This window comes from Trichosurus vulpecula, chromosome 4 (assembly GCF_011100635.1).
Source record: "Trichosurus vulpecula isolate mTriVul1 chromosome 4, mTriVul1.pri, whole genome shotgun sequence".
In the NCBI taxonomy this organism is placed as follows: domain Eukaryota; kingdom Metazoa; phylum Chordata; class Mammalia; order Diprotodontia; family Phalangeridae; genus Trichosurus; species Trichosurus vulpecula.
The window spans coordinates 175,715,026-175,723,058 of NC_050576.1; the positions used below are offsets into that span (position 1 = coordinate 175,715,026).

The window sequence follows — 8,033 nt, forward strand, 5'->3', positions numbered from 1 at the left end:
TATTGTGGAAATCCAATCAGAATCACCCAAGATCTGGCAGCCTCTACATTAAGAGATCGAAGGGCTTGGAATACAATATTCCGGAGGTCAATGGAGCTAGGATTAAAAGCAAGAATCACCTACCCAGCAAAACTGAGTATTATGCTCCAAGGCGAAATATGGACTTTCAATAAAATGGAGGACTTTCAAGCTTTCTCAGTGAAAAGACCAGAGCTGAATAGAAAATTTGACTTTCAAACACAAGAATCAAGAGAAGCATGAAAAGGTAATCAAGAAAAAGAACAAGAAAAAGAAATTGCAAGTGACTTACTAAAGTTGAACTGTGTTGCTTACATTCCTACATGGAAAGATGATGTGTATGATTCATGAGACTTCATTATTAGGGTAGCTGAAGGGAATATGCAGATATATATGTATATATATATATACACATATATATATATACATATGTTTATGTATATATACATATAAGTGAATGTGTATGTATGTATATATGTATATATATATATATATATATATATATATATATATATATATATATAAAGAGATATAAAGAGAGAGAGAGAAAGCGGGCACAGGGTGAGTTGAAGATGAAGGGAAGATATCTAAAAGAAATAAAATCAAATTAAGGGATGATAGAGGAATATATTGAGAGAGGGAGATAGGGAGAGATAGAATGGGGTGGATTATCTCGAATAAAGGTGGCAAGAGGAAGCAGTTCTGTGGGAGGAGGGGAGAGGGCAAGTGAGGGGGGAATGAGTGAATCTTGCTCTCATCAAATTTGGCCTGAGGAGGGAATACCATACATACTCAATTGGGTATCTTACCCCACAGGAAAGAAGAGGGAAGAAGATAAAAAAGTGGGGGATGATGGAGCGGAGGGCAGATGGGGGTGGAGGTAATCAAAAACAAACACTGTGGAAAGGGGACAGGGTCAAGGGAGAAAATTCAATAAAGGGGGATGGGTTGGGAAGGAGCAAAGTATAGTTAGTCTTTCACAAAATGAGTATTGTGGAAGGGTTATACATAATGATACACATGTGGCCTATGTTGAATTGCTTGACTTCTTAGGGAGGGTGGGTTGGAAGGGAAGAGGGGAGAGAATTTGGAACTCAAAGTTTTAAAAACAGATGTTCAAAAACAAAAAAAAAGTTTTTGCATGCAACTAGAAAATAAGATGCACAGGCAATGGGGCATAGAAATTTATCTTGCCCTACAAGAAAGGAAAGGAAAAGGGGATGGGAGGGGAGTGGGGTGACAGAAGGGAGGGCTGACTGGGGAACAGGGCAACCAGAATATATGCCATCTTGGAGTGGGGGGGAAGGTAGAAATGGGGAGAAAATTTGTAATTCAAAGTCTTGTGAAAATGAATGCGGAAAACTAAATATGTTAAATAAATAAATTTAAAATAAAATATTTCTATTAAGTTTTGGTCTTTCCACAATAAAATCCTGAAAGGTTGTCAATTCATTTAATGCCCATTTTTTTTGTTCAGGATTATACTTAACTTTGCTGGGTATAATGTTTTCAGCTACAACCCCAGTTCTTTTGCTATTCAATATATAATGTTCCAAGACCTGTGGTCTTTTGTGTAGCTGCTGCTAGGTCTTGTGTCATTCCAATCATAGCTCTGACGTATTTGAATCCCTTTTTTTCTTGTTGCTCATAATATTTTCTCCTTAACCTGTGGGTTTCAGAATTTGCCTGTAAGATTCCTGTAGGTTTTCCTTTGAAGATCTCTTTCAGGTGGTGATTAGTGGATTCTTTTTATATTCCTACTTTCCCCTTTTGTACTAACATTTCAGGACAATTTTTAAATATTTCTTGTATTATAGTATCAAGATTCTTTTATTAGTCATAGGTTTTACATAATCTGATAATTTTTATGTTTCTTCTTCTTGATCTGTTGTCCAGATTAGTTGTTTTTGTTATGTTTCATATTCTCTTCTAATTTTTCATTCTTTGCATTTTCTTTTATTATTTCTTGGTCTCTTATAAATTCACTGTCTTCCCCTTGCCCAATTCTAATTTTCAAGGAATTGTTTTCTTCCTTAAGATTCTGGATCTCCTTTTCTTGTTGGTTGATTTCCTTTTCCTAATCTTGTTTTTTTCTTGGATTGTTCTTACTTAAAAAAATTCTTCAATCTCCCTTATTTGATTTTTGAAGTCTTTTTTGAGTTCTCTGAATTCTTTTGGGGCAGGTTTGACATTAATCTTTGGGGTAGGAGAGGCTTTTTTGCCTCAATATCCTCCTCTGAAGATGAACTAGGCTCTTCCCTGTTCCTATAGTAACTGTCTATGATTGTATTCTTACTTCATTGCCTGCTCATTTAAAAAAATAGCAACTTGTTATTATAATCACCACTAATCCTTGGGTGTAGGGGGTGGTGCCTCTGGCCTTGGGTCTTTCTTTGTGTTATTTTTTGAGTTTTCTCCTGTGCCCAACCTCTGCACTCCTTTCCCCCCTCTAAGTCATAGCAATGGCACCCTGGCACACTATGCTGGAAATGTTCTTGCTTTCTGAGAACCTTGAGTGGCTATGCTCCTCAGTTCTTCCTTATGGTCTGGAACTGAGATGGACTCAGCTCTTCTGTAAGTGCCCACAGCCAATACCATCCCCTCCCTACTGCTTCTGCACTCACTGAGTGTGTGTTGGTTTCTTCTGGCCCAGGACTGCATCTTGGCCGCACACGTGGGCCTAGTATCTGTTGTCAGCAGAGGTTCACTCAATCTTCCCCCACTTAGATGCCTGACTCCCCACACGGCTTGGGAGGTGAAAATTCCTGTGGCTGAAGTTGAGGCTACCTCCAAATCTAGCTACCCCCAGTGCTCACTGCTTGACATTTCAGCAGAATTAACCTGGAAGTATTTATACTTCACTAGGGCTCAAGCCTCCATCCTGGGATTTTTCTTCAGATCTTCTCCCGTTATCCCAGGAGGATCACTGTTCTGCCCCAACTGTGGTTTATTTTTGTTGCTCTACATTCACCTTGAAGTGCTATTCTGTCTTGTTTGCGGAGGAAATCTGGAGAGCTTGGAATTTTCTTACTTACTGCAGTATCTTACCAGAATTCTTTCTCCCATGCTTTTTAGCATGATTTTTTCAGCCATGTTGTTAAGCACCTTCAATGAGGATGAATATGGCATCAAGGTTAGCTACCACATTGATGGTAAATTCTTCAACTTGAAAAGACTGAAAACCTAGACAAAAGTGGTGCATGATTTTTGTTTGTAGATGATTGTGCACTCAATGCAGCCTCTGAAGCTGAGATGCAACAAAGTACGGATTGATTCTCTGCTACTTGTGCTAATTTTGGCCTAACAATTAACACCAAGAAAATACAGGTGCTCCATCAGCCAGCACCACATCATCCATATGTGGAATCATCAGTTACAACAAATTGAGAAGTTTTGAAAACTGTAGATAAGTTCATTTACCTTGGCAGTATACTTCCCAGGGATGTGTAACCATTGATAATGAAGATGACACACGCATTGCCAGAGCTAGCTCAGTGTTTGAGATGCTCTGAAGGAAAGTGTAGGAGAGAAGAGGTATCAGATTGATTACCAGTCTGAAGGTCTACAAAGCCATTGTGCTGACTTCATTGTTGTATGCCTGTGAAACCTGGACAGTATACCAGCGCCATGCCAGGAAATTGATCACTTCCATTTGAATTGTCTTAGGAAGATTCTGAAGATCACCTGGCAGGATAAGATAATACACATTGAGGTCCTTTCTTGAACTAAACCTCCAAGCATTCAAACTCTACTGCAGAGAGTGCAGCTCCAATGGGCCAACCATATTGTTCAAATGCCAAACATACTCTTCTCTAAAAGACTATTTTATGGAGAACTCACGTAGGGTAAGTGCTCGCACAAACAAGTGATACAAGGACACTCTAAAGGTATTTCTTAAGAACTTTGGATTTAATTGTGTGACATGGGAGACACTGGCACAGGATCACCCAGAATGGTGTGCACTCCTCAGAGAAGATGATATGCTCTATGAGCAAGGCAGAATTTAAATAACTCAAAAGTAATGTGAGATGCGCAAATTGAGAGAATCCACCCTAGATGTTCACATGGGTTATTTCTGCCCTACCTGTGATATGGGCATTCCAAGCTTGTATTGGTCTGATCAGCCATAGGCAGACACATTGTAACTTGATTCTAACACAGTGATATCATTTTGGTCCTCTTTGAGAAGGGAGAACAACAAGCATATCATATGATAGATCTGACTTTATTTGTGTGAAAAATTTTTTGTAATTGTGTTCATAAAATTCTTGCCTCTGTCTTGACAGGTAGACCCCTCAGTATTTTACATAATCTACAGTTATTTTAAATGGAATTTCACTATAGTTAACATTTCTGGGATAATATTGAGTAACAGTGGGCAAAAACGGGCATTTTACATTACCTCTGATCTTATTGGAAAGGCTTCTAGCTTATCCCTATTACAGATAATGGTTGATGGTTTTGGATAGATACTATTTCTCATTTAAAAGAAAGGTCTATTTATTACTATGCACTCTAATGTTTTTAATAGGAATAGGTGTTTTTTTTTTGTCAAAAGCTTTTTCTACATCTATCGGGATAATCATACAATTTCTGTTGATTTTGTTACTTATATAGTCAATTATGCTGATAGGTTTCCTAATATTGAGCCAGCCCTGCACTCCTGGTATAAATCCCTCCTTGTGGTAGTACATGATGCTTGTGATATATTGCTGTAATCTCCTTGCTAGTCTTTTAGCTAAAAATTTTGGATCAATATGCATTAGGGAAATTGGTCTATAGTTTTCTTTCTCTCTTTTGTTCTTTCTTGTTTAGGTGTCAGCACCATATTTTGTTATAAAAGGAATTTAATCGGACTCTTTGCCTATTTTTACAAATAGTTTATATAGTATCGGAATTCATTTTTCTTTTAATGTTTGGTTAAATTCATTGGTGAACCCACCTGGCCCTAGGGATGTTTTTCTTAGGGAGATCATTGATGCATTGTTGAATATCTTTTTCTAAGATGAAGTTTTTTAAATATTACATATCATTTTCTGTTAATCTGTGAAATTTGTATTTTTATAAATATTTATCCAAAATGCTTAGATTGTCAGATTTACTGACATATAATTGAACAAAGTAACTCCTAATATTTGCTTTAATTTCCTTTTCATTGGTTATGAATTCACTGTTTTCATTTTTGATACTGGTGGTTTATCTATTTTATTCTTCTCCACACATAAAACCTTCTTCTAGTTGTTTTTTATTGCACTAATGCTTTTCTTACTTTCAATTTTATTAGTCTCTCCTTTGATTTTTGGGATTTCCAGTTTGCTCTCTAATTGGTGATTTAAAACTTGTCGTTTTCTTCTTTTTTCATTTCCTTGTCCAATTCATTGATCTGCTCTTTCCCTATTTTACTAATGCAAGCATTTGGAGGCATAAAATTTCCCCAAGGACTGCTATGACTGCATCCCATAAATTTTGGTATATCGTCTCATTGTTGTTTTTCCCTGTAATGAAATTATTGATCGTTTCCATGATTTGTTCTTTGACCCACTCATTCCTTAGGATTAGATTATTGAGTTTCCAATTAATTTTTATTCTATCTTTCCATGGCCCTTTATTGAATATAATTTGTATTGCATTATGATCTGAAAAGGATACATTTAACATTTCTGCTTTTCTGCATTTTATTGTGAGGCTTTCTGATTTAACACCTGGTCAATTTTTGCGGAGGTACCATGTACCATAGAGAAAAAGGTGTGTTTTTTTTCTCCAGATGTTAATCATATCTAATGTTTCTAAATTTCTATTCGCCTGCTTAACTTCTTTCTTGTTTATTTTTTTTTTTGGTTAGAGGTGAATATTTCCTCCTGTAACTCATTTAACTTCTTTAAAAATTTGGATGCTATACAATTTGGTGCATATATGCTGAGTATTGATATTTCTTAATAGTCTATGGTAACTTTTAGCAAGATATTATTTCCCTCTTTATCTCTTAATTAGATATATTTTACTTTTGCTTTGTCTGATATAATTGATACCCCTGATTTTTTTTAACTTTCACTGAAGCATAATAGATTTTGTTCTAGCTTACAACCTTTACTCTGCATATGTCTCTCTGCATCAAATGTGTTTCTTGTAAACAATGTAGGATTATGGTTTTTAATCTACTCTAATATCAGATTCTATTTTACGGGTTAGTGTAACCATTTACATTCAGAGATATGATTACTGTGTATTTGCCCCCTTCCTATGTTTCCCCTGTTTATCCACCTCTGTCTGTCTGTCTGTCTGTCTCTCCCTTCCTGCCTCCCTTCTCACAAGTATTTTGCTTCTGACCACCACCTCTGCCATCCATCTACCCCTCTCTTATCCTGTAACTTAATATATAGTTCTATACTCAAGTGAAGGTATATTGCTACTAACCCGTGGTTTAGGCCGCAGCCATTGCTCCCTCTCTCTATTCCTTGTCCATTCCCCTTCCTCATTTGAGCCTAGCAATATGTCCTGTGACCCTTGAGCCATCCCTCCATGGCACACATCACCATCAACCAGTATTAACATCAAGTGTGTGAAACAATTGATACCAGAGACGGATTATTTTGTTCAGAGTTGGCATCTTTTAAGCATCCTCATGGTGCAAATCCCTGGCTTCAGCTTCCTTCTCCAGAAGGGAAGTGTCAACAAGTTTGGAACCTTCATATGATGAAAAACTTGCAGTTCTTTTAGGGTATAATAATGCAGTGGGAAACCATGATTTCATTGAAGCATATAAATGTCAGACTGTAATAGTTCAGTCTTTCCTGTGAGCATTTCAAGCCCACAAAGAAGAAAACTGGGCTTTTCCTAATATACATACTATAGTACTTGACCTTTGAATTTTAGCTAATAATGGTGACCAATAGTTGGTGAAGAAAAGAAGAAGTAAAGTTGGAGATATGTTGGAAAAAGCAGCTGAACTGCTGATGAGCTATTTTCAAGTCTGTGTTAGAGATACTAGTGCTGGTATAGATGATTCTAAGAGTGAGGAATGCTATCTGGTCAATCAAGTATTTGAAATTTATTTTCAGATCAGTAAGTTTCATCTTTGTAAGCCCTTAATTAAAGCAATTAATAGCTCAAATCTGAAGGATGAGTACAGCATAGCACAGAGAGTTACATACAAGTGCTACGCTGCTTGCAAGGCGATGTTTGACAGTGATTTCAAGCAAGCTGAAGAATATCTATCATTTGCCTTTGAGCACTGTCACCATAGAAGTCGGAAAAATAAAAGAATGATACTGATATATCTGCTGCCAGTAAAAATGCTGTTGAACCATATGCCAACAGCTGAGCTTTGGAAAAAGTATCATCTTATGCAATTTGTGGAAGTAACCAAAGCTGTGAGTGAAGGAAATCTGCTCCTGAACGGAGCTCTGATAAAACATGAAACTTTCTTTATTTACTGTGGCATTTTCCTGTCTTGAGAAGCTGAAGACCCTCACCTATAGAAATCTCTTTAAGAAAGTGTATTTATTACTCCAAACACATCAGCTTGAAGCTTTTCTAGTTGCCTTAAAATTGATGCAAGTTGGAGAAGTTGCTATTGAGGAAGTTCAGTGCATTTTAGCCAATTTCATATACACGTGTCAGATTAAAGGATATGTATCTCATCAGCATCAAAAGCTAGTGATTAGCAAGCAAAACTCCTTTCCTCCACTTTCAACTGTGTGTTTATTCTGCAACATTAAGTGTAGATTCTATAACATTAAGTCTAAACAATTTTTTGCAGAAAATTAAAATTGCAAAACTTTTTAAAAATAAGTCATGCAGTTGAAACTCAAAAGTAATCTTGTTACATCCAGAACTGGAATCTTGGAAACTTCTCATGCTTCCTTTCTTAGGAACCCAGGGACTTGGCAGAGTATCTAGAGGACATGAATTGCTCCTTTATAAAATGCATCTTCTGTTAACTTCAGTATGATCTGAAGTTTCTCTATAGGAAAAAAGAAAACGTTCCTAGTCTGCCATGAAGCATTTATAAAATG

At 36.6% G+C, this 8,033-nt stretch overlaps 1 pseudogene; it reads left to right on the plus strand.

Annotated features, from left to right (window-relative positions):
- Positions 1 to 6,537: 6,537 nt before the first annotated feature.
- LOC118846929 lies at positions 6,538 to 7,785 on the plus strand (annotated as a pseudogene).
- Positions 7,786 to 8,033: the final 248 nt, after the last annotated feature.